Raw genomic sequence first — 27760 nt, forward strand, 5'->3', positions numbered from 1 at the left:
TAAATTCATTTTGGAGCAGACGTTCAGTATTTTTAGGAACTTTGCTTTCACTCAACAATTGTATACAGATTGAACACCATATGCAATGAGGGTTTCCCAAATATCTTTGGTTGATTGTTAATGTGAACTAAGATACCTGTGAAGTGCATTTTATAGGGTCAATGTGGCACATAACCCATGCTTACTACATCAAAGGGAGTTGTTTGTGTGCTGGCACAAACAATGACTCATATTTTTCTAAGCTACTTTGTACTTACTTTCAGAGCACTAGCGATGTACGCACTTATAGAGCAATGTGCACCAAAGAAGCTTGGACGACGTCATCAGTGATAAATAATGTTATAGAACATGTCATGAGTGATGTGATATGTGAGGTAATAAGCAGTGCATGGGGGGCTGTAAGTTTAAGTCAGCTCGTAATGCACGGCCGGAGGCTGGATGTAGGTCTGGAGCCTGGAATTGTCCATTGTGCTGCCACGTTCAAGCTTACTACCCCAAACTCCCTTCTCCTTGTACTCCATTGTTCAAGGCAAAATCCCTTCTCCTTTGTCCATACCTGTGAGGCCATTGTTCTGCCACTGCCCTTCCTACATGCCCTGCACAGTTAGCGTGCTACCCTTACCCACCTTCTCCCTGTCCTCTGTTATCAGAGTCCAAGCACCTGCCCCCTTCCTCCTGCCCTGCATGGTCTGATGTGCTGCCACTTCCCACCAGTTGCTTGATTTCCCTGCCCACTCCACGTGTGCTCCATTGCTAAGGCTATGCCCGTATCATTACCCTCCTGCTTAGGGTCAGTGTGCTCTATAAGCCCCGGCGACCACCACTTCCCTGGGGTTAAAGAAAGATTAATGGGACCGAGGGCCCGCCGCCTCCTTGGGCCTAAATAACACCCACAAGTAAGCCCCCCACTGTGGGGTTGCTCAGACCTCATTGGAGCCCCCGCCCCCTTTCTCAACCACTCTGGAAATGCACCTCCTTGTACACTACTGGTTGGGTGATGAAGTCTCCTTAGCTGGTGAGGGTCGTTGGTGGTCAAAACCCCCTATTGTTGCTACAAGTAAGTCCCACCTTGTCAGAGGCCCTGCCTCCTTTCTCAACCACTCTGAAAACGTGTCTCCTGACACACTACTGGTTGGGGGTTAAAATCCCCCTTGCCACTTGGGGTTGATGGGGGACAAAAACTCCTGTTGTTGCCACCAGTTAATCTCATGCGATGGGATTGCTGAGACCTCATCAGAGGACCTACCCCTTTCTCAACCACTCTGCATACTCCTCCTGGTGCACTGCGGGTTGTTAGATGGCCTGGCATCTGAACACCTCTCAGCAATTCTGCTGTATGGGAATTACTTCAGGTAACAGGAGGATTTGTTGCTAACTTCATCCCCAACCAGTAGTGCGCTAGGAGTTGCATTTGCACAGTAGAGGAGCAAGGGGGCGTGGCCTCTGAAGTCCTCTCAGCAATCACGCTGTGTGAGACTTACTGGAGGTAATAGGAGGACTTATTGGCTCCCAAGGAACCTCAGCATCCAAGGGGACCTCAACCACCAACCAGCAGCGCACCAGGAGGCGTATATGCAGAGTCGTGAAGAAAGGGGGCATGGCCTCTGCAGACCTCTCATCAATCCCACTGTGTCAGACTTACTGGAGGTAACAGGAGAGCGTTTTGCCCCCCAACGACCCTCAGCATCCAGGGGGACTTATCCCTCAACCAGTTGTGTGCCAGCAGGGGTGTTTGCAGAGTGGTGGTGAAAGGGGTCAGGGCCTCCGGCTACTTGCCTATGCCTATTTCGAATGGGGAGAGGGGGCTGCACGGCCTCCCTCCCCAGGACATCCCCCTGGGCCCAGCCTTTTTTTTTAAACTAAAAGGGATGGGGACCAAGCTGCCCCCACTCCCAGGGCAATTTTGGCCACGGGGACTTTATCCCCAGGGCCCAGACTCTTTAACAAATATAATAATAATGGAAGGGGACCATGTGGGCCATCTTCCGGATCGATACTGGCCCGGTGACCTCCTCCTCCAGGGCCCACCTCTAGTGTCGGCGCCCTGGTCCCACTCAGGGCACCCACTTTCTAGTGTTGGGGAAGTGCAGGGGCGCCTGAAAACCCCTGCAGTGCCTGCTAGCTCCCTGACTCCACCATTGTAACCTCACAGTTAAATGTATTTAAAAAAATGCTTTTTTTGTGTCGTGCAATCCCAGAGGGACCCCAAAACCATGGCTTGAGGGTCAGGGTATTCCTACCCCCTTTTCTGTCAACCTGCATAACAACAAAAACCTTTCTGCCAAATCTGGCATAATTCTGTCCATCGGTTCAGGCTGTAGGTTCGCCTAGGCATCGTATGAGAACAAAGATGGAAAACATACTAACAAACTTATTTTACACCCTTTTTCTCAGCCTCTGCTTAACAGATCACCACGAAACTTCCCATGTACAACAAGACTTACTTTGAAACTTTTGGGGGAAAATTTTGTGAAGATTCTTTAAACGACGCCAAAGATACAGGCAAGTCGAAAAAGTAGTTTCCTTTGTGAACTAGGTCCTAGCTATAAAATATATATATATGTATATATCCTAGTGGCAGCCCGCAAAGGGCAGTTGTAGTTCGGTCAGCGTTTCATTGGAAATGCCTTTTTTGTTTTGCTAATATCTTTGGAGCCGTCTAATGAGTAATGCCCTTATTTACACACACACATACACATACACATATATAAGAGGTTTCACTTGCCTTATATATATTTACTTTGCGTGTTAAAGGTGTGTGTAGTAAAGTCAATGTGTTATAAAGGCATCGCATGGGAAAGGAAGCATAATGAAGGTATGCGTTGTAAAGTCATGAAACCCAATTCTATATGCATGACAGCACTCTTTTTGAATGTCAGGTTTTAACACAACCATATTTTCTTTATTTTTTGACATTCACTCATAATGTAAGCTTTTGCTTTGAATCTCATGGAGCATTGCAGTCCTGAAAGGAACCCATTAAATGAAGAATATTGTGTATTGAACTCAAGCTAAAAAATGTTAATTTGTTAAGTTAAATGAGGAGTAACGACACGCTTCTTAACCATAGTCACACTATTTGGGATATGTGGATGGTTTTAGGTAAGTGCTGAGTGCTGTCTACATTCTAAACTTTGACAAAAGCTTTTTCTCAAACACTGCTGGAGCACGGAATATTTCAGGCATAATTTTGTTTGAATCAGAGAGACACTTTGCCTTGGAGAGCATCCATCAGACACTAAATTGCACTGTAATTACCACACCCTCAATGCATTGTGACAAATCTCTTCATGCCTGGAAGTCTGGACAAATTTGTTACATTAATGTCAAATTTCGTGCAGCTATGATTGCTTGCCAGCAGGCCTTTTTTGACAAACGAAAAACGAAAGTCGTACACGAGGCTGCATGATTTTAATTCCACTGTCTATCACAGGAGTCAACTGTACGATTTTCCACACAGAAATATTCAGGACATAGTTTTTTTGAGGATGTATCCTCTTTAAGAATATTTGTCTTCTTGTACTTGCATGGCATAAGTAATGATGTACCTTCAAAAAAACTGTCTAGGCGAGCCTGAACTTTATCAGAACCTCAGAAGGCAATTGTTAGACCTGGCATCTTTGGCGTGGTTTCCCTCTATCTTTTTGCCTGTACCTCCAGTATTTTTGATGCTGTGCTGGATTTCGTTTTTGCTGGTTTAGATGCTTTGGGCACTTTGCCACTGCTGTTCAGCGTCAAAGTGCAAGTGCTCCCTGTGTAAATTGTTATTGTGATTGGTTATCCATGATTGGCATATTTGTGTCACCAAGAAGTCCCTAGTAAAGTGCACTGAGTGTGCCAGGGCTGGTGATAACAAATACTACTAGTGGGCCTGCAGCACTGATTGTGCCACCCACATGAGTAGCGTAAAATGGTGTCTCAGGCCTGCCACCGCAGTGCCTGTGTGCAGTCCGTGAGCTGCCATGTCCTCCTGGTCAGTGTCCACACTGGCCAGGCCTAACCCTACCCTTTCTGTGTACATTGGCCACCCCTAAGGAAGGCCCAAGGTACCCGCTGGGGCAGGATACAGTGAATGTGAAAGGTAGAGCATGTACTAGTGCAGGTGACATGCTCTGGTAGTAAAAGGCAGCCATTTTCGTTTTTCACTATTGTAAGGCTACCTTGCCCATAGGAAAAGTGTTTTTTAAATCCTGTGTTTGAGAACAGCACTTTTAGAAAGTTGCTGTTCTCTTGTCTGACCTTCCTGCGTGCCATGGCCTGTTTGTGAATTGACTGTCTGGTTTGTGAGGGGCAGGGGCTGGGTGGCTCCCAGAGTCTGAGTGGGCCATCCCTGGGCTGAATAGCTCCATCTGCATCTAGAGTGGTGGAAGGGAGTAGCACCTGGGCCTGAATAGGGCTGTGCCTGCTTTCCACAATGCTGGCTCCACCTCCTGTTGGGCGGCTGACGACCCTGCCCCTCTCTCTGAAAGGAACGGAGAGGCCAGGAAAACAAAGTGCTCAAGGAACACCCAGAACTGGTTCAGACCGGGCTCAGAGCCCTCCTGCACAAAGGGAACAAAGACTTTTAGGGGTATAAGTACAGGACCCCTGACTACAGAAGATTAGATCATCCTGGAATCAAGAAGGAACCTCTGCCAAGGAGAATGCTGGAAGACTGAAGAAGGAAGACTGTCCTGCTGTTGCTTTGCTGGACAGACCTGCAGTTGCTTTGCTGCCAAGGAGAGGGGAATGACTTTGCTTTGTGCTGTGTCCCCTTGCTTGAAGGAATCTCCAAGGGCCTGAGAAGAGCTGGCACCCTGCTAAGAAGTCCCAGGAACAAAAGGACTTCACCCCCAGCTTCGCTGAACTCTGCTGCGAGAGTTCTGTCCTTCCTGGAGTGCGTGGCCCATGTGTGTTGCCTCTGGAAGTTGTACCTTTGTTGGGAAGCTGAAAACCAAGCTTTTAAAGACTTTCTGCAAGTTTTATCGCATCCCCGGCTTAGCGAGAAAATTCCCACCGCTACGAAGACCGAGATCGTCGCAGCGCCTGTCGCCGCTGCCTCAAGACGTCGCCCCTTCGTTTGCGGGAACATTTCCGTTGCTGCGAACATCGTCGCAGAGCCTGTCGCCGCTGGGTGAGATCGCCGCATCACGTCGCTGCGAGAATCGTCGCAGAGCCATCGCATCGAGGAGCTGCGGGAGGAAGATTGCCGCTGGACCGCGCTCCGGAGATCGTTGCAGCCCCCGAGATCATCGCATGGTGCCTGTGCGTGCTTTTTCACTACGGAACGTCTGCACCGGAATCCATACAATGTATCGCATCCCTCCCAATACAGACCAGATTCGTCGCAACACACCCGCTACTCCCAGCGGAATTATCGCATCGCCTCCCCAAGGTCTCAGGAGGGACACATCGCTTATTTTCCACCGCACCAGCTTCTGTTTTGAAACTTTGTCGCATTTAAAGATACTGTTGGCTAAACGTGATGCAACTGTGAACTTTTCACGCAACTGTGGATTATTTCAACGCTAACTTCAAGAACTCTTTTGCAACCATATTCTTGAACTGTGTATGTTGGATTTTTGTCGTTTTGGTCTTGTTTAGTTTAGATTAAATACCTTTATTTTTCGAAACTGCTGTGGAGTCAGTTTGTGGTGTTTTCACTGTGTAACTGTGAGTATTGGTGCAAATACTTTATACATTGCCTTTGATAAGCCTTGACTGCTCATGCCAAGCTACCAAGGGGGTGAGCAGGGGTTATCTGAGAGTGTTTCCTCCTTACCCTGACTAGAAGCAAGTGTCCCTATTTGGACAATGGTACCTACATCTGCCAACTGGAGACCCCCAGTTCTAACAGCTATGAAATGTATACCTTGCAGAAATTTTTTTTAGGATTTCTTTGGCGACCAGTTAGGTCCACTTACAGCATAGATAATAGCACATCCCCCCATCAGACGTAAAACAAGCTCACTTTATAATCACTATCTGCAGAACCGTATCTATAAACACGCCTAATAGACCAATGGGGAGGGAAGGGCCAAGAAACACACCACCAACATTGAGCTCTGCAGAATGTTGTGTCAAGTTTGAGGATCAAAGGGAGACAGACACAAATAAATGTACCTTGCCTGTGGCACCAAAATACCTTGAGGCTGCCCTGATTACTCTTTCACCACAGTTACAGTAAGATATCCTGCAAGAAAGAAATGTTGTTTTTATGGTCAGGCTTGACAGCGCAGCTGCCACCAGAAAATTATGTAAGCATCACTAGAGAGGGGCTTTGGCTGCACCCAGAGATTGGACAGAAGTTGTGTGCCTTCACAAAAAAAGTGTCTGCCCTCCATGCAGATGTGATAATCTTGAGCTTCATTTATGAGGTTTTGGTGCAGAGCAGTGCCACAAGAAATCTTGCTGCTCTGCCCTGGGCCAAAACAAAAGGGCAGGAATGCACCATATTTATGAGATATGGTGCATTCATGTCCATTTACCCTGCCCTGGCACAAAATGGGCTGCCATGCACCAACGCAGGCACCCTTGCGCCATGGTGCAAGGGTGCCTGCATTGCGGGGTTGAATAATTTTGTGCAGGAAGGAACACCTTCCTGCACAAAATCAATAAATTCAGGCGATTTCCTTGGTGTATGTTTGCTGCAGAATGCAGCACACGTAGAAAAAGGAAAAAACAAGGAGAAATTAAAACATTTCTCCTGGTTGTGCCTCCCTAACACCACATTTTTTTTTCTAGGTGACAAGGCTGACTGTGATGGCAGAGGGTATGTGAAGGTGATATTTATGTTGCTTAACAAGGCCAAGTCCTATGTGGACAGTTAGGGTCACATTTACAAACCCCAGTGCATCGCTCTTCCACCACAGAACATGGTGCAAGAGAAACACAACTCAAAAAAGAGCTTTATGAAGCCATGCAAGGCCACCTTGTATAGCCCTTAGTGGCTTCATAAATCTTGAGTAAAGCAACAACACACAAATCACTCCGTTGCTTTACTCTGCGTCAGGCATGGCCATTGAGTGGGTGTTCCCATGCAATTCCCATGGTTTTTGACCCATTCCCAGCTTTACCAGAACTGGTAAACCTAGAAATGCTCCAAACATCTATGCCTCCCCAGATGAGGTGTAACGTGGAGAAACATCTTAATTTCTACCCATTATTTCCTCTTCCTGTGTGTGCTACTTTCTGCAGCACACAAAGAAAGAGGAATTTGCCTCTCAGGATTATTTTTGTCCGGGAAGGTGTCTCTTCCTGCACAGAAACAATCTTGTCCCTTGTACCATAGTGCAATGGTGCCCGCGTTGGTGCTGGGCAGTCAAAACGGCGCCTGCACAGGGACAAGGACAGGATTGAGTCATATTTTTTTTAATTTTTTGCATTCCTGCCTTTTATCTGTAATGTAGCAAAGGAAGGTGACTTGCTGTGCTGCATGGCATTACTTTGCCATAAATATGGCACCAGGATTCCCGAAAACTGCATGAAACTTGCATTTGTTATGTTGTCTTTGGCTGAGAAGAGAGGAACCTCTTCCGGTATCAATGCGCCTAACAATGCTCAAACAACTCACAACGTAAAAAAGATAACTTATGCACTGGAAATGCTAATATTACTGTGCCAGCCACAGCACGGATATGTTATATTGATGTGGGAACACAGTGGTTGTATTGTGACCCTATCCTGCACACATTTCACTATCACATTGCCACAATCTCTCTTAAGCAGCACTATATGCAAAAGAATTTAAGGTCAAACACCAACATCAAATAGTACATCCTATGAAAGGTCACTACTGCAATGAAATATTTACCTTCAAAATTTCAAGACGTATAAGTTAATCTTGCATTGTTTTTAAAATCTTTCAACTGGTTTCTAATTTATACTCAGAACATTGTATTATAGCCTTATAGCCTGCCGTAAAGGGCTATACCAGCTATAAAAGGTCCTATCCAGCGTTAAAGGCCTCGAGCTGAAGGCGAGGGCCTTTAACAAGGGAGAGGGACTTTAATAGCGGTATAGCCCATCTACGAAGGGCTATAAGGCTATTAGAACATTCTGTCACTAGAGGCCAGAATGTTCTAACAAAAAAAAACAAAGCCTTTTGGAAGCGTGAGGGGATTGGAATCCCCTCAGGCTCCCTGAAGCCTTTGTTCACAGCCAGAGCAGTGCACAAAGAAACATTGGAATGTCGGAGCTCCAGGCTTATACCAGCCATTATAAGCCCAGAGCACTCCATTGTTTTCAATGGAGCTCCCAACATTCCAATGTTCTAATATAATATTAAACGACAATCCCTTCCGAAGATAATATGTCCTGTAGATATTGTCTGTAACAGGGGCAGGGGCCATGTTCCAATAGCTGCCCTCTATTTATTTTGTTAATAATTGCACTTTAGGAATAGCACATTGCTACTGATGTTGGCCAAAATGTAACACGAGCGAGATGAATGCTAGGGCTAAGGAATTCAAATGAGCACGGACAGACCAAAAAAAGCTCATTCACGCCACACGGTCCATTGAACACAATATCAACGCTTTCCCCAAAGCAACAACATACACAACATGAAATGCAATCAAGGCATCAAACCCACTCGGGCAAACATGTTGTGTCAACCTATTATTAATATCATCTCTCAGGGAATTTTCATTTCGGCATGTGTTTGTCCAAACATCCTTTGCATTATCATATTTTCGTTCATCCTCTGCAGCAAACAAAATGTAAAATAATAACAACAAAGCAAAGGAGAAAAAAGCGCGCGATAAAAAAAAAGGCAAGATCAGGACGAGAACAAGTGTCCCAACACGTTTGTAGTCAGAATGTTATACTGACACTAATTGGTGGCAAATTTGACACGTTATGAACGAAAGCGTCTGTCTGCAGCAAGGGTTCAGGAGGACCGGTTTGCTTTCTTCCTCTAAATGCCAGTCAGTGCAATCATAGGAGTGAAATAGTGGCAAATGAGCAGAGTTGAATTAAGCCATTCAGGCCCGGAGTTGGGAGCTTAATTGCATTTTCTCGCCTCTATTCCAATTGCCAATGAAAAGCAGCATTGTCCTTGCTGAAGGATTCCCTTTCACGCCTCGGAGACCTCCGCCAATTAAATTGTGAGAGTTGTGTTGTCGGCCCAAGTGACACAGAAGGAAGAGAAGGGGAGAAGGCGAGCAATGGGAGGGAAGCGGGGGAGTGTTGGCTGCAGCGTGCCCCCTCTCTTTTAACTTCTTGTTTTTTAAGGAAAATATTGTGAGTGCTACCGGCATCATTCAACACACTTTGAGTTCATTCAATGAAGGGATTCTTTGGAATGTGGTGGACGCCATTGGTAACCTACATCCTATTGGAGGATGACTGAGAGGAATTGTCTATCAATGGTTGTTTTTAAAGCATTTAAAGACCTTGAAATTAGGCAAGTAACAGGTTTTTAAAGATGAAGTCGTACATTTTTTGTACACCGCATTTTTTACAACGCAGCATCCATTACAACGCATTCCATTACAACGCATGCCATTACAACGAATTTTTAAAAACTACCTTTAAAACGCATACCATTACAACGCATAACATTAAATTTCATGTATGGTAAGTATTGGATAGTGTAGGGGTAAAAATTACTATTCTAACTCCAGGGGGGTGCAACATTAGGGTAAGTGTTGGATAGTGCAGGGGTAAAAATTACTATTTTAACTCCAGGGGGTGCAACAGTAGGGTAAGTGTTGGATAGTGTAAGGGTACTATGCGTTGTAATGTTATGCGTTGTAATGGTATGCGTTGTGATGACATGCGTTGTAGTGGTATGCGTTGTAGTGTCATGCGTTGTAATGGTTGCGTTGTAATGGCATGCGATGTAATGGATGTTGCGTTGTAAAAGTTTAGTTGTAAAGGTAGTGCGTTGTAAAAGTTGCTTTGTAAAGGTTGTTCATCATAATGCAATTGTAGGTTAGTGTAGATTAAATATACTTATGGCTTAAGACTGTTTGCTAAAATATCCTTTATGAGACAATCCTTTCTCCTGTAGCATGTTCTAAAACCATGAACTGCTCCTAATGCCGCCAGGTTGCTGACTTAAAGATAGCTACTTTGCTATTAAAAAAAACTGTCAATGTCTGTTAGCCAACTTGCTGTTAGGAATGAGTTTGGGTGTCAGACTGGCAAACTGCAGTGGCCTAATATAGGCCTCTGCAGTCCCATTGGAGCTGAGCTGCAAAGTGACCCTTCACCACAGTACCCTTGCCTGAGAGCTCCTGATTGAGTCCAGAGGGGGGCCCCTTCATGTACTTTGCAGGGGGGGGCCTCCGTTTCATTACGCCACTGGCAAACTGAGCTCACATTTTGGCTCATCCAGCATCAATCTTCCCCACATTCCCATTCCCAAGTTATGTCCTGCACCTCAGGTATGGCAAATGTTAAATAAAACCCGGGCTTCTGTCATGAATATCTGCATTGGCTCAGCACAGAGTTAATCATCTTTTTTTTGTTTTTGCATTTGCATTATCTAAGACATACATCTTTAAATCAGAGTTTCGATAAGTTAATGTATTAGCTGAGGACAGCAAAGCTCAGAAATATTGGGGCATATTTACCAGCCCCTAACGCCACCAGAGCGTCCGTTTTTCTGATGCTCCGATGGCGCTGCACCATTCCCCATATTTACATGATGACGCTAAGCCACTTAACATAGCTTAACACCACCTTGTAACTATGCCTCTGTCTGCTTCAGCAAAGGTTTGGGCAATGGGTGTTGCAGTGGCTGTTCCACCGCAACATCCATTGCTTTTTTGACGCTGACCCAGGTTTTCAAGGCTAGGGTAATGCCAAAAATTAAGGCCAGGTAAAACCTGGTCTTAGAATAGCAAAACTAGGAGAAAGTATTAATTTCTCCACGTTTTTGCTCTTTCAATGTGTGCTGAATTCTACAGTACACATCACCATTATTGATTGTTTATGTGCAGGAAGGTGTTTCTTCCTGCACATAAACAATAACCCCTGCAGCACTGGCACCCTTCCAACATAGTGCACAGGTGCCTGCACTGGCGCTAGGTAGCTTTATCAGTCCCAGCGCAAGGGTAAATGCAGGGGTGCACCGTATTTCTGTAAATATGGTGCATCCCTGCGTCTAAATTTTTTTGGAGCATGGTGTCAAATTTGGCATAACGCGGCTCTCTGACATTTTTTAATAAATACGCCCCATAGAAAGGAAAACACTTCCCACTGTTTCCAAGATGTGTTGTCTCCAGTTAGTGCATTAACTCGGAGCAAAACTGACTTAAAAATAAGTATTTTTGACAATGCAAATGCAAAACACAGGCACTCAGTATTGCGAATATATATATCCAAGGGTTACATTATGGAGTGCTGTTATGCTGGATATATAATTGCTCCTTATCTATTTGAAATCGATTCATCATGTTCCTTAGGAATTTATGCTCATATCTGCCGCAAATCCATTCAAACCCACCTAGGATAAGTCTATAAAGTATACTGTATTACTGTGATGATTAAGGGCCAGATTATGACTGGCAGTCAGGGAGCATGCCACCACACCAGTGCCCTGCTCCCAGACTGCCAAAGTCGATCACAAGCCGCTCCCAGATTATGAGTTGTTTTGTAGTCTGGAGGACAGTTGGTGCAGTGGTCCCATGGAGGTGCCTATCAATAGTCACTGCAATGGGAGCTCAACAGCCTGTACTTGTATGGCATAGACTGTGCAGTCCATGCTGAGCAGGTACTGGGGGTGCATGCATCCAAGGGGTCACACATGTACCCCCGCAAGCGTCTCCATGCACATGGACAACAGGGGGCCGCATCTTCTTTCCCACTGCCACACTTTTCATGGCAGGTGCACCGCCATGAAAAGGCTGGTGTGGGAAAAGTTATAATATGTTTGGCGGTGTCACAGCGGCACCATCCAACCATATTGCTTTCCCTGACCGCCTCGCAACCATCACGCATATCCCTGGCATTGGCAGCGGTCCCATGACGGTCTGACTGCTGAACTCATAATTAGGCGGTCAAACCAAAGGTGCAGTGGTCTCGACCACCACAGCACCTCCACCGCGAGTAAGGAGCTCTCATAATCAGGCCCTTAATCTTCATGGACTTCAACAATGTCAGCCTACTGCAAGGTTTACGCACATTTACTCCATATACTAAAGGGAACACACTGGGGCTAAACCTTGACGAATCTCAAGTGATAAAGTTTTGGAAAATTACGTTTAAAGGTCAATGGCTTCCATGGTTTGGAGCCATTTCCCGGGATATATCCTTGGAGATCCTGATTGTAAACTGTTGCACTGTAAAACAACAAAAATGTAACATTGCATAGATGCCTTGTGACCTTGCTGTAATTCTTTTTGCGCTGTATTGTTTATTTTTTATTGTCCCAGAGGTAAGCTTCTACAGTCAATATTACCACTTTTTATATTTGGTTTCCCATAGTTAATTCTGCCATTGATTTCCTTGAAGGACCTAACTGGAAGCTTTTATTGGATCTTATACATTTAGCTCCACTTGAACGCATCTGGTTGAAGGCTGGCATTTATCTTCCTGAGCTCACATCCTAAAAGTTATTTTAAATTAATATTACAGAATTTATCATTCACTTCTCAACAAAATAAATACTTGCTTAGCAATTAATCTCACATAGAATGATTGTGTTTCTTACTATGATTTCATTCTATTCTATTGGAATGGTTGGTTATTCTTGGTTCAACGTGTTCAATAATCCTTTGGTATTAAAAAAAACTGCCTATGTCTGATAGCCAACTTGCTGTTAGTAATGATCTTTGTTATTGTCTCTAAAGCAACAACGTTATCATCATCCAATATCCATCATCGATTATGAATGATGATATCCTTGATTGCCAAAGGATACACATTTAGATTTGGTGATATGTTGACCCATGAAAAGACCTTCAGATGGTGTGAATTTGACAGCACCAACATCACAATGTAGCCTCAGTGGATAGTCTTCAGGGGGACGTGGCTTGCAGGCGGAGGGAGTCAGAAGTGTGAGCCCCGAGCTCTGCGCTGGCCCTGTGAATTATCTGACCTAACAATCGCCCTATCCTCGGGAGGTCGTCGCAGAGTGCTCCCACGGCAGTGTGGGACTTCGAGGAGTTGATCGCGGCCTTTTTCTGGCAGAACTGAGATGCGTAGTGGCGGCAACGGCCGTGAGGGACAGCAGACCGAGGATGGCAAGATGGCACCAGCCTGAGTGGGGAATGCATAGGATCTGTCCCGTGACCACAGCTTTGGCCGCACGGAATCTAGCAGCTGAAAATTGAGTCCATGTGCCTACTATTGCAGCGGAAGCGACACGGATTGGGACAACCCGAAGCCAATGACTGCTGCTCCCTGCGGAGGGCCCTTTGAGTGACGGTGTTCGCCGCCGACATACGGCGTTGGTTCCTGACTTGGGCTGGCAGCTTGGCTTACTGCACGGAGGGGGCCCCAGTTTGAAACTCGGCAGTACTGAGCATTGTGAACTGCTACGTCCGCAGTGCGCGCTTCAGTGAGAACATCGCGGCAACTTGCTTGGTTGACTAGAGGTGCCATCTGTTGAACCGTGCACTGGAACTGGTAGGGGCCTTCCAAGATGGTATCCCCGGCGTCTCCTCCCACAGCAGAAAGCCTGGGTACTCCAGGAACTCGAGCTGGCTTATGGCGCATAAGCCCCGGTCTACTTAATAATACAATGAGAAGACTGGCGGCCCACCAGGACATCTGGACTTAGAGTCGCTGCCTGAGAGGAGAGACCTGACCTGAAGACACAATTCTGACCACCGGCTGTGGAATGGGGAAGCCTAGAGGGAAGCTTCAGGGGCCCCGCCGGACCAAGAAGACGTGGGGCAGGAGGAGAAATGACCGACTTCTCCTGACGGGCCAGGGGACGCAGGAGTGCAACAGCAATTGGCCCGTGTACTCCAGATCATCACTGATACAAGGGAGGCCCTACATCAGGACATTGCAACAGTATCGGTGGGCCTGGGGCTGCTGAGGGCTGAGCACTCCAAGTTAGCGGACAGTGTGGAACAGGCCGAATCCTCCTTGGCGACTCTGGAACCGGCGCAGAAGACCATCGTTGACCAAGTAGGAGACGCCACCTGCAGACTTTCGGCGCTAGAGAAAAGGGCCTAGGACGCCAAAGGGAGAAGTCCGAGGAATAACATCTGAGTTTTGGACCTTCTGGACGGAATTGAGGGATCCAACATGGTCTGGTATCTGGAAGATTGGCTCTGTGACAAGGTAGCGCCAGAGGGACTGACGCAGTTCTACACACTGGAAAGGGCTCATCGAGTCCCAGCCTGACCCCTGGCACCAGGTCGCCCTCCGCATCCAGTGGTGGCCAGGCTTCTTCACTACAAGGATAGGGTTCATCACCTGCTGCAGACGGCGCGTACGGCCAGACCATATACGGTGGACAACAGAAAGGTTTCTATCTTTCCGGATTATACGCTGGAGGTGCAGCACCTCTGTGCGTCTTTCCTAGCTGTCAAGAGGGCGCTTCAGGACGAGGGGCTTCAATATTCACTGATGTTTCCCGCCCGATTGCGGATTATCCTGGATGGTACAACATACTTTTGTGAGGATTCATTGGAGGCATGGGACTGGCTGGAGACATATAAGACAGGCAAGAGGCCGTCTCGGGACACTGGGACTAGTATTCCCCTGAGGCGATTGCCACAGCAACGCCGCGGGCCGCCACGGCGTCCTGTCACTTTGTCTCAGGTCTTTGTGGTGAAACTGCTTGTGGGCTGAGCATGGATGGGAGTTGGATGCTCCTGCTGGTGCGGCACCTTCCGGGGATGGGAGCAGATTGTACAAAGTGGGGCATGGGTGTGGTCTTTTCTTTGTAACTTAATTGGCGGTGTTTGACGGCCTGCAGCCACTTTCCCCATTGTTCCTCTGTAGCTACTAGAGGGAAGTCAGTTTAGAGTAGTTTGAGTGGGGGATAGTGTTTTAGTGCCTGTCCTGTGGTGGGGTTGTTGGGGTTGTTTCTTTTACAGTAAGGGACTGTTCCAGGGTGCATGGCGTAACCTGTTAAAATTAGTTGTATGGAGTCAGAGTGGACCAACATCATGGGTTCGATATCTGATTTGAAATGTTTATCTTGGAATGTCAGAGGTATGCACACCATGATACGGAGACATAAAATACACACATACTTAGTCCGTAGAGGGGTCCAATTGGCTTTTCTTCAGGAAACACATATAGCGCCAAAAGAAGATGTGGCATTGCAGCATAGATGGAGAGGGCAGATATTTTGCACAACGTACTCAGCCTTTGCACGAGAGGTCCTGGTATGGGTGAGGGCGGGTGTTTCTTTTCAGCCAACTTGGCCCTGAGGGTCGTTATATATTGGTTGCAGTACGGCTGAATGGTAGGGATGTAGTACTGGGCAGCATATATGCACCAAATGCAGAACAATCTGCCTTTTTTACACAATTGTCTGGGAAATTCACTCTATTCTTAACTGGGTCAGTACTAATGAGTGGGGATTTCAACTCTGTTGCGGATGTAAACTTGGATAGATCTCATCATCCCCTCCCGGACGCACCTACTCATGCTCTTTCAAGGAGTAGGCGGGAATGGCAGCGTAGTTGGGGACTGATAGACACCTGGAGGGCACACCATCAGACTGCCCGGGATTATTCGTTCTTTTCTGCCATACATTGCCTCCATGTTTGATTAGATGCTATGCTTTGCTCTCCTGACATATATGCCGTAGTACAACATAGCAAATACCTAACTAGAACACTATCTGACCATAACCTAGTATTATTACGTGTGAATTTATTGCCTGATCGCTCCAAAATTCCGACTTGGAGATTGAACCCAGAATTGCTGGAAGATCCAGCATTTCACGAAGTAGTGGGAACTGGAATTAATGATTATTTTCAGCATAACACTGGTATTGCCTCATCGCTAATGGTGGAGTGGGATGCTTTTAAAAGTGTAATATGGGGACACTGTATAGCGTATAAGTTGGGAGTGCGTAGAGTGCAATTGCAAGATTTAGAGAGGGCGGACCATAAGTTGCGGGACACTGGGAGGGAGAGGCCAGAGTGTCCAGAATGTCAACAAGATTTACTAGCAGCAAAGGAGGAGGTCGCGGTACAGGTGGAGCAGCTACGGTGCTTTGACTATAAAAACTAAGCTGTAAGGGCGCAGGCACAGCGCGATAAATCTGGGGCGCTGTTGGCATGGCTAGCTAATCCAGCTCGAATAGGGACGGTCATACACAGAAGGGGATATATGGTCTGTTTTTTTTGCTTATTATAATGATTTGTACCAAAGCAAAGTGGCCCCTGGCGGAGAGGTTTTTCAGGAGTTCCTAGAGGCGGCAGCTCTCCCAGCGCTAGATCTTGAGAAGGCAGAACTACTGGGTCCGGACATTACCCTGGGAGAGGTCCGTGGCGCGATTAAGCATATGGCCCGAAAGAAAACTCCTGGTGTGGATGGGCTCCCGGTGGAATTTATAGTGTGTATGTCGACCTGCTGGCCCCTAGGTTGGTGACACTGTATAATACTGCGAGGAAAGAGTGCCTTTTGCCTGTCACCACTCGAGAGGCATTAACTATACTGCCCCCCCATGACAAGACAGCCTAACGTCCATTATCAATGCTGACCACGGATTATAAAATCTTGAGTCAGATCCTGGCAACCCGCATACTCCCATATATGGTCCACTTAATACACACGGATCCATACCAACACGGAATACGGCCCAGAATGTTCTGCTCCTTATGACTATATTAGAGGCAGACACCTACCACAAAGAGTCTGCTGCTATATTGGTAATAGATATTGAAAAGGCCTTTGATAGCTTGGAATGGCCATATTTGTTCCAAGTTATGCAGCAGTTTGAATTGGGAGATGGTTTTATAGATTGGACCTCTCTTTTGTACAGACAGGCCACAGCGCGGGTGAAGACGGGAGTGATGATCTCTGACACTTGTTCTGTGGGTCGCGGGACGAGACAGAGTTGTCCCCTTCCCCTCTGCTGTTCACCCTGGCCATGGATCCACTGGTAGCACGGGCTAGGACGGGCTTGCACTATTCAGGAATGAGAGTACAAGAGCAAATTCACCATATTGCATTATATGCTGATGATCTCCTTCTGTTTTGGGCGGATGTAGAGGGTGCCCTTCATGGCGCAAAGGTTTTATTGGCAGACCTTGGCAAGGTTGCCGGTCTGAAGGTAAATTGGACAAAGACTTGCCTATTCCCTACGGCGCTACAATCTGAGGGCCGAGAATATACGCAGGAGGTGCGCTCGGAGCGACAATGTCTGACGTACCTTGGCACTCGCATATATCACACCCAAACTGACTTATTGGAGGGTAACGTGGGCAGGGCCATTAGAGCACTTAAGGGTTGTATTGAGTTTTGGGGTACGCTCCGACTCTTGCTGGCTGGACGAGTGGCCCTTCTCAGGATTATAGCGCTCCCCAGAGCAGTATGCTGTGCTTGATCAATTAATACAGGGATTGAAAGTAACAAAGGTAAAGTGCCAAGCCGACTGTGAAAATACTCCCAACCCCAGATAGTGTGTTGGTATTGTAGGTGTAACATGGTCAGGTCAGGTATCTGTATGCTAATTCTCAGGAGAGAGTGAGGGAAGACAACTCATGGTGTTGGTCGCTTTGTAGGTAGTCCCTTATTTGCTGTCCCTGGATAGATTCACCCACTGTAGCAACTTTGCCATTTAAGACACTAGCGTGCCCCTAGTATTTCTCCAATTGAGTGTGATTTGTTGTCTTGCCAGAATTATTGAGATGGCAGCAAATTTGTTAGCGACTCTGTACTTAGCAAGTCTAGGTAACAGCCCCTGCGGACATGTCATGGTTGCTAGGAATAAATTATGGTTCATAGTACCGCTGATAAGTGCAATTACTTTCGTCCAGTACTCTGCAAGGTGCGGGCAGCTTCATTCCTTAAGACACAATGCCTGGGGCACTCTGAATGGGCATTTGGGTAGTATTTGTATTTGGTAGTGAATATAACAGAAACTGATTTGTTTAAAGCAAGCATTCCTAGATATGCAAGCAATGCCATCCAGTATTTTCAACCAGTCCGTGTTGGATATAGGGGTGACTACATCTGTCTCCCATGTGTCTCTAAGGTAAGACAGTAGGGTGTATGTGGCTACCTGAAATGCATTATGTAGTCCTGTGATTGCCTTATGTTTGTCTGAGGACGTGCAGAGAATATGGCATTCCTGTAATATTTTAGGTTTGGCCTGCCTTGGTCGACATGTCTGCTTCAGGGTTGCAATCAACGTACCAAACAATAGGAACTGACCTGCCAGCAAGTCAAATGCATGTTGTAATTCTTCATGTTTCTCAACTTACCAACAGTGTACAGATCTCCAACTGTTTCCACACCCAGGGCAATCCAGTCCTCCAGTTTAAATGTCGCTTCATCCCAAAGGGGAGAAGCCAACCAGCGTGGTAGCAGGCTAGGGGAGTAGGGGGTAGGTACTCCCGTTATCTGTAGATATTGCAGTCAGAAACTGGCTTTAGGCTATGAAGATCCACCTTAAAGCATTGGACTCCAACAGGAGCTTAATTAGCCATTGGAGGAGTGGGGTATCCTATTCCTGTGGTGCATCATGTTGCATTCTGGAACCAAACCATCTATTTACCCACCGCAACTGAGCCACTAGAAAGTACGCCCCGAAGTCCGGGGCCACTAAGTCCCCCATCCTGCACCGGCCACTATAGATTCATAAGCGCCACTCGGTGTCTCCCCATGCTCCAGATTAGATCAACAAGTAACAAATGAAATTCTCGAAATTTACCTCTGGGATTCTGATGGGGTGGGTTGTGAAAAATGTACTGAGTACACATGATTATCTTTCAGATATGCTGTCTCCAATGAATCCAGTTGTTTTCTAACTTATAATGGTTTTTTACATTTTTTTCAGAATTTGTGAACATTTATCTATATTCATTGTAATCCTTACCTTTACTTTTTAGTTCTTTTTTATTATGATGCTTAGTTATAGTTTGTTCAGACATTAAATCCGGCCTATTATGACCGGGTTTAATGCTTGGACCATTACTCCTTACTAAGGGTGAGCACAAAATCCGTTCCGCTCGCGGATTTTGCGGATTTTCGGTAAATTCGCGATCCGCGAACTCCCGCGAATTTACCAAAAATCCGCAAATCCGCGAGCAGCGGATCCGGGGGGCAAAAGTTAAAGCCTTCAAGCTTGAAGAAGTTGTAACTATTTTAGGATGGCGCCGGCAAACTGCCAGAGCCATCCTAAAATAGTTACTAAGTTAGCTTCAACAGGAAGCACAAATAGATAAAATAAAGCTGGTGCTCGAGCACCTGCTTTATTTTATCTATTAGTGCTTCCTGTTGAAGCTAAATTAGTAACTATTTCAGGATGGCGCTGGTAGCTTGCCGGCGCCATCCTAAAATAGTTACAGGATATGAAGGGCAGGGTTCATTCTGGCACGATGGTCCTGTCACAAAAATTAAACCTCAACAGGAAGTGCCTATTTTGCATTATATATGGCTGGGCTGGGCAGGTGTGCTTTCTTCCCAAATCTACAGTCGAAAATCAGCTGTGATGCTGGATGGAGGCCTTTGCATCCTTGACTTTCACGAGCGCAATCCCCGTGCTGTTCCTGTGACCAGGAGCTTTTGTATCTTCATCTGCTGGTCTGATCGGTCTCTGACCTTTTATACATACAAGAGGCATGTGCACTCGCATGGAATCCCCGCCCGTTTGGCCCCGCCCACACACTCGCGGTGTGCACCGTTTTCCCGCCATTTACCCACTATGATGGACAGCTCACTCAAGGGACCCCTGCGCCCTTCGGCGCGATTGCATAGTAACACACACATGGTCGCTGGAACTAGTTGAAGCTCAAATGCAGTGACTCATTCATCAGCCCAAAAACAATCGTGAGCGTCGTCGAGGCTGCGCAGGTGTGCCTTCTTCCCAAATCTACCGTCGAAAATCAGCTGTGATGCTGGATAGAGGCCTTTGCATCCTTGACTTTCACGAGCGCAATCGGCAAAAACTAAAAAAATCCGCAGATCCGCGGATTTTGCGGATCAACAATACGCAAACCCGCAAAATTCGCGGATCGTGGATCCGTGAAATCCGCCCATGCCTAGTCCTTACCTCATGCCCCTCAACTAATTCAGTCAAAGGCAATTGCCTCAGGCATCTATTCTTTTGTCCCGAAGATGATCCGGGCATTTACGTAAAGGGATCAAAATGCAATCGACTTCTCCAAACCTGACATAACGTTATAATTATTATTAATATGTGCTAGGGTGCTCTAATGTATTAACTGGTGGCCTGATTGTTGCAATTAGTTTGCCCACATTTATTTGTTTGCCTGGATTTCTTTGATATACTATGTTCCCACTTGTATGTTCCTTTTTACCTTTTACGTTAAATGATCATGTCCACTAGGACTGCTAAAGTAGATATCATTGTATTTCCATCTTCATATTTTTTACAATATGACAGCATAAGTCTTTTCATCTGTTACCCTGATGTTACACAATTTTCTCTGATGGCATAATGATAATGAACATTGATTTTATTTTCAAATTAACTGGTACCCACGGCAAATACTCTAGAAGTAGTTATGCCTGAGTTTGCATTCAAAATTGTGAGCTAGACGTCGATTACTCATCGCAACTTAGGAGAGGAAGAATTGACCAACAAGCTGGCATTCTCATATTCAGGCTTTTTACTATTGTCACACTATGGGCCTTATTATGTGTATGGCGGTCTGAACTTTCTGAGTGGGGAGGTTGGACTGCCACAAGACCACCGGCTACGCCGGGATCAAATATCCCACTGGCTACGCCGGGATCAAATATCCCACTGGGCCACCTATCTGTAACCGGCACAAACGTGCTGGCGGTGCTACTGGGGGCTCAGCCAAGCATATTCTGAGTTGCCTGTTCACCGCCGTGAGTCCGCAATGAAAAGGGTGGTGGAGAGGCAAATAGCACCATTACCACCTTACAACCTCCCTTTTTTCTCCTTTAATATCCCTACAACTCCTCAAATAAAGGGATACATGGAGTCAGAGGAGGATTTTTAATCTTTAAACCACCTGGCCTATCTCTTAAGTGCTCCCAGGAATATGGTCGAGCCCACCCTGACCTTTCAGGAGTGAGGGCGAACCCAATGATGAAGCATGACACTACTAGAGTGTGTGAGGGTTAACAAAAAGGAATTGCTTCCTTCCCCGCGTCTGAGCCGATGGTGCCCCAATAGCTGAGAATAGTGCCCGACCGTCTCCATATCGGGTGGGATACCGTTTCGGATTAGGCCCTAACAAGACCCTGTGTCGGATTTGGAGTTTGGGGTGCATGCTGTGGTCCCCTTTAAATGCACCCTAGTTCCTGCATGGTGTGGCATGCATGCCATAACCTGCAGGAATGTGCAGCAGGCGCTGTCATTGCAGCAGGCTGTATGTTAGGCTCTCTTATGAGCCTAACAGCCCACCGCTGTGAAACCGCCGCAGCACTGCCCGCTTGACCCAGATTACACTTGTTATCCTTCTGGCACATCAAGGCTTTGGCCCTCGTCCAGCAGACAGCAAGGTGGCGGCGGCGCTGGAGGACCGTCAAAGTTGTAATAAGGCCCTATGTGTCCAATATCCAACTCACTACAAAGTACAGCACAATGACTTTAAGAATACTCTTCTCATGGAAGATCACTGTGTTGACAATGTTTCCAAAGCCTAAAATATAGAGTGTAAAAACAGTAAATCCATTGCAGTTCTATGTCAAATGTATATTTAAAACAAAATGCTGCTTGAGCGGTATAGTGCTTTGGGAGTTCGATAAAAAAACAGTAGATGTGAGTAATTTGATAATCTGTTAATGTCACTAATTGCAAAAATATTTTTAAAGTCCTGTGTATTAAATATGCAGATGTGCAAGTGAAATATGCTATTTATTTACCATTGTTGAGTGTGGTGATAAGCCATGTCTCATGACAGACGATACCTTGACAGTATCAAGATGTCTCTCTTCTCCTTTAACAATGGTATGAATAGTATATTATCCTCCATTCATCTGAATTTATGGTTTAAGCCATGCTGTTATTTCATGCACATCAATACTAAACATAGTTATTTAAGCAGATTTAGAACATAATCTCATTGCATAGGTCCACATTATCAAGCAGCAATAATCTAGGGTATTATCCTGGTTATGAAGGGCCAGACACACAAGAGGCACCTCATGAAACAAACATGGATTCTACCTTTGCACAGCAGTAATTTATGACTGAGTTGCTGTTTATTACAGCACTGGATCCAGATAACACGTTTTATTGTGCTGTCTTGATGTAGGCACGTGTGTACAAACATATATATATATAATTTCTCCTCTCCACTCCACGAGAGTCCTCGCTTCAAAGGAAAAGTGGAACAACAACAGGACGTGGGCCAGGAAATTCATTTGATTTCCTCTTCATTATATTACATTACATGTGCCATCTGTGCAAAAACTGTGCATATTGTGGCCCATGCATATTTATCTATACAAAATCTGAAGCTACCCCTTTTTTCCCCTAATGTATGTGTCACTCGAAGCATGAAAGTGTAGTGTCTGCATTAAATAAATATTGATATTGTAATTGCATTTAGATAGCTCTTAATACCCGTGACGATGCGTTAAAGTGCTTTTTCAGCAAGTAGCACGCTACTCCGGAACCCAAAAAGCAGTAGTGGTGAATTAGTGAAAAGAGTTATGAAATTAATTTGAGTGGTCGACATGTGAGTTTGTTATTTGGATTGAAAAAGTATAGTGTAGGGATGGAAGAGGGAAGAGTTTGCATTTATTTTGTGCTTATTACCCCTGATGAGGTGTTGAATCACTGTTCGGCGGGTAGCACGCTACTCCGGAACCCAATAAGGAATAGTGGGGAATTTGTATGGGGAAATATGAAATAAATTTGGCAGTGGACATGATAGTCTGATAGTTGAATTGAAAAGGATAGTGGAGCGATAGAAAAGGGATGGGTCAAGAAAATGTTTTTTTGGAGCTCATAGTAGGAGGAGGTTTGAGATGAGTAGAGGGGAGGTGGAAGAGGGAAGAGTCAGAGGGAATAATTTTGAAAGATTTGTTTGGGAGATCTGAATAGCAAAAGAGGTATGAGATGATGAAAGGCGGGATAGAGGAGGGAAGAGTCTAGAAAGGGTTATTTTGGGGACCATAGTAGCAGAATGGGGTTAGGGATGAGTCAGAGAGTGAAGGTAGACAATATCTTGAGAGAGGGATAGGGTGAGAAATAGGTTAATGCATCAGAGAGAGTAGTAGAATGAGGTAATGAGGTTTGAGATGAATTTTAGATGAATCAGAGAGTGGAGGTAGAGGACATATTGCGAGAGGTATAGGGTGAGATATAAGATAGTGCATTGGAGATGTTAAATTAGAACTAAAGTAATAAATATAAAGATACATAAGTACGTATATATATATATATATATATATATCCAAACACAGACAAAGGCAGTGGATCACGCTCTCAGGTTCCCAAAAACGCCACACAAAACAGCAGGTCCAAGGGTGTTTATTAACACCTACAACATGTTTCGGCTTCCATGAAGCCTTGATCACGTAAGTGGAGTGCATAAACAGTGCAAATTAAATACATCACACAAGTTAACAAAATAAACGTAGGACTCAGGTCTCTGTTTAGAAAAATAGTGTCAGCCATCTTGGAACAGTCAAAATGAATGTACATCGTACTTAATGGAAATTGATTATAAGTACTGCTGGGATACGAGTGATGCAAATGAAATGAAGTCACATGTAAATACATTAGATCAAATGTCAACATATAAATGAAAAAGACAATGTAATTATACACAAGTGGGGTGCGATGCATGTAATGCATGTAAGGGCACATGGAACATTAATCACATGCCGGGTAAATATACCTGGTAACTGTTGCAGCCATTGGGCTTCATTTTGGTAACTATGTGTGTTATTAACATAGTTGTCCCCAGGGATGTGAAGAGCTCTTTATCTCGGCGGCTGCCTATTTGGGTAATTCCCCTTACATTGGCCGCATGTTTGGTGGCCCCCTCTTTGTTCCCTGGTAATTTTATTTTATTTTATATGGACCACTATGCCGATCCATGGTATATTTACCCGGCATGTGATTAATGTTCCATGTGCCCTTACATGCATTACATGCATCGCACACCACTTGTGTATAATTACATTGTCTTTTTCATTTATATGTTGACATTTGATCTAATGTATTTACATGTGACTTCATTTCATTTGCATCACTCGTATCCCAGCAGTACTTATAATCAATTTCCATTAAGTACGATGTACATTCATTTTGACTGTTCCAAGATGACTGACACTATTTTTCTAAACAGAGACCTGAGTCCTACGTTTATTTTGTTAACTTGTGTGATGTATTTAATTTGCACTGTTTATGCACTCCACTTACGTGATCAAGGCTTCATGGAAGCCTAAACATGTTGTAGGTGTTAATAAACACCCTTGGACCTGCTGTTTTGTGTGGCGTTTTTGGGAACCTGAGAGCGTGATCCACTGCCTTTGTCTGTGTTTGGATTGAATTTCCGGCGTGCTCTGCCGGCGTTCACGCCACCTCCCACGGGGCCACCAGCAACCCTTTTTGAGCAACTCGCATTTTGGATATATATATATATATATATATATATTATGAGCAAACACCGTGAAGCTTGGGAAAGCGCTCAGCCACTCTCTGCCCTCCAGCATTCAATGTGCAACCCTTCGTTTTCATCCGTATTAGATTACCACTGCCAACGTGTTTCAGGGCTCAAGGCCCCTTCTTCCTGGGCTGAGTCAACACACATGAGGCCAGCATGGTTCTAGTGGCACTTTTTATTTCACTCCACCCTTCCGGCGAAGGGCGTGTTCACATACACATCCCTTCGTGCATTCTGGGGGATGGAGTTCGTCATGCTGGAAACAATCTCCTTTAAGTAAGTTCAAATGTGTTTCCCGAATATTTTCATATAGTTATTCATTTCTCTTAGTGAGTCACGGAGTTTGAAAAGAAAAGGGTTCAATCCGCACGTAGAGAGTGGTGCCGCGATGTCAGACTCAGTTCCGACCGCAGTCTCCTTTCAGCTGTGTTAGTTGGTGTATCCTCCAGCTGACGGTGGTGCCTCTCCCCACGGTCAGGCAGCCGTGTGATACAGTATGAGCAAACGCCGTGAAGCTTGGGAAAGCACTCAGCCACTCTCTGCCCTCCAGCATTCAATGTGGCTGAGTGCTTTCCCAAGCTTCACGGCGTTTGCTCATACTGTATCACACGGCTGCCTGACCGTGGGGAGAGGCACCACCGTCAGCTGGAGGATACACCAACTAACAGCTGAAAGGAGACTGCGGTCGGAACTGAGTCTGACATCGCGGCACCACTCTCTACGTGCGGATTGAACCCTTTTCTTTTCAAACTCCGTGACTCACTAAGAGAAATGAATAACTATATGAAAATATTGGGGAAACACATTTGAACTTACTTAAAGGAGATTGTTTCCAGCATGACGAACTCCATCCCCCAGAATGCACGTAGGGATGTGGATGTAAACACGCCCTTCGCCGGAAGGGTGGAGTGAAATAAAAAGTGCCACTAGAACCATGCTGGCCTCATGTGTGTTGACTCAGCCCAGGAAGAAGGGGCCTTGAGCCCTGAAACGCGTTGGCAGTGGTAATCTAATACGGATGAAAACGAAGGATTGCACATTGAATGCTGGAGGGCAGAGAGTGGCTGAGTGCTTTCCCAAGCTTCACGGCGTTTGCTCATAATATATATATATATATATATATATATATATATATATATATATGTTTGTGTGTGCGTGTGTGTGTTTTTACTGAAAAAAAGAAAGGTTACAGTGATGTTATAGTCAGGTTTTGAAATAATACAAAAAACAAACGTATAAAAAAAAAAAAAACTAACCTGATATTCACCAGTAATAGAGAGCTAGCAATAACATGCGACACCGCAATGCACTGCTTATCACCAGACATAATACATCACACACATATATCCATATTTATATATTCATAGTTTTATAACAAGTTATTTCCATACGTCTTTTACTTTTTAAATACCAATAAATGGTCTTGAATAACGCACATGATCCACTGTAAATCCTTCACACTTTTAACCAAACAATAAAACATTCAAAAATAAAAAACACAGTGCCGTTTTCTGCAATGTTGACTCCGTCTGCCTGCTTATTTTCTAGCCATCCATAGTAAGGAAAAGAGCCAAATTAAAATCCTCTTATCTGAGAGGGAAGTGAATGCAAAATGGGTTTTCATTATTAGCATTGTGTGAAATTAAGGTTCTTTGTTTCAGAGTGTTATGTTGACTGCTGTCTTTTGTAATCCTCTGCTGATTAATAATTCTTGTTTCTCGGTGAGTAGGCAGATAAAAGGTTGCCCTGTTGCTGCAATTTGCTATCCCGCTAACAAGCTGCCTGTTTGGACACATACTGAAGTGTGCATGTGCCAGAACATGGGCTGACATAATAATAACCGCAGGAGTTTCACAGGCCATTGATATGAGAGACAGGGCAGTTATGGGAGTACACCTGCATGATCATCAGCTTTGCATGCTTTACAATGACACTAAACACCATAAAAATAGACTGTCATCCTAAATGTTGATAGAGTTTGCAAGCATGCAAAACAAATGAGGGAACATGAACTGTCAAAACAGAAGAAGATGAATACCCTGAGTTTCCCCCCTACTCCAGACATGCCAGTCAAAAAATAACATCATGCAAGGAACCCTGATTGACACGTCAAGCTGCATACACAAGCAAGCTGCCTCTGCAAGCAGCTGAAAAAAGTATTGAAATGTGATTGACATCTCAGAGAGGGGGCGTCAACGGGAGAGCTTGACCTCCCTGTGCCGAAGCACAAGAAGATTAATTAGAATTATGGCAGGGGCGGCTCTAGACTCATGGCGGCCCTGTGCAGGGAGCGTAGGTAGGGGGCCCCGGAAGAGGGGGGCCGGGCAGGGCAGAGCCCCCCGGACGGGGGGATCAGGGTGTTTGGAAGTGGAACAGAGCCGGAGACCGCCAAATCCCTGCCAGGGGTCGCCACGCAAATATGTATCCATCCTTAGAGGATTATTATATTAAGGATCTATATTGGCGTGGTGGCCCCTGGGGTTTGGTGGCCCTGTGCAGGTGCACAGCTTGCACATGCCTAAGGCCGCCCCTGATTATGGCTGCACGGGCTCACATTGCTGTCCCTTGAACTGGACACTCATCTTCCCAGCATTCGTTTGATAACTATCTTCTCCATTGGATCCTTAGGCGACATTCGCATTTTAAGTCTTTACTCTCTCCAAGGTTCAGTCCAGTATGAATATCCTTTCATAAGTGACTGGTGGGCATGGCCATTAACCTACATGTTATTTTGAGGTTTCCGCAATTGGAGTGTTGCAGTGGCAGACATTGGACGACCTCAAGTACAGTCATTTAATTTGCAACAATTGCTTTCATATTGCAACACGAGCCCTTTATGTAAATGACGTCAACTTTCAGGAAGCTTCAGAGGGGAAGCTTGCTGATGTAAGTGTCCAGTTTTTTTACAAACCTGCAGAGCAAATGAGGTAGAAGATTTGCTGTTTTGTGTTTTTTTTCCAGAAAGTAAAAATGACAGCTAATATCTCAGTGGGAGACGGCAGAACTGAATTTGCTTTCTTTCATTTTTGGTTGTGCCTGCTCCTAAGGACAATTCGTGGCAACATATCCATAAA

At 45.4% G+C, this 27760-nt stretch overlaps 1 protein-coding gene across 1 annotated transcript in view; it reads right to left on the bottom strand.

Moving 5' to 3' along the window:
- PCDH9 (protocadherin 9) overlaps positions 1–27760 on the bottom strand; it is a 412010-nt gene that overhangs the window by 129893 nt on the left and 254357 nt on the right. The window lies entirely within an intron of this gene.

The sequence above is a fragment of the Lissotriton helveticus genome, chromosome 8 (genome assembly GCF_964261635.1).
Source record: "Lissotriton helveticus chromosome 8, aLisHel1.1, whole genome shotgun sequence".
Taxonomy (NCBI): Eukaryota; Metazoa; Chordata; class Amphibia; order Caudata; family Salamandridae; genus Lissotriton; species Lissotriton helveticus.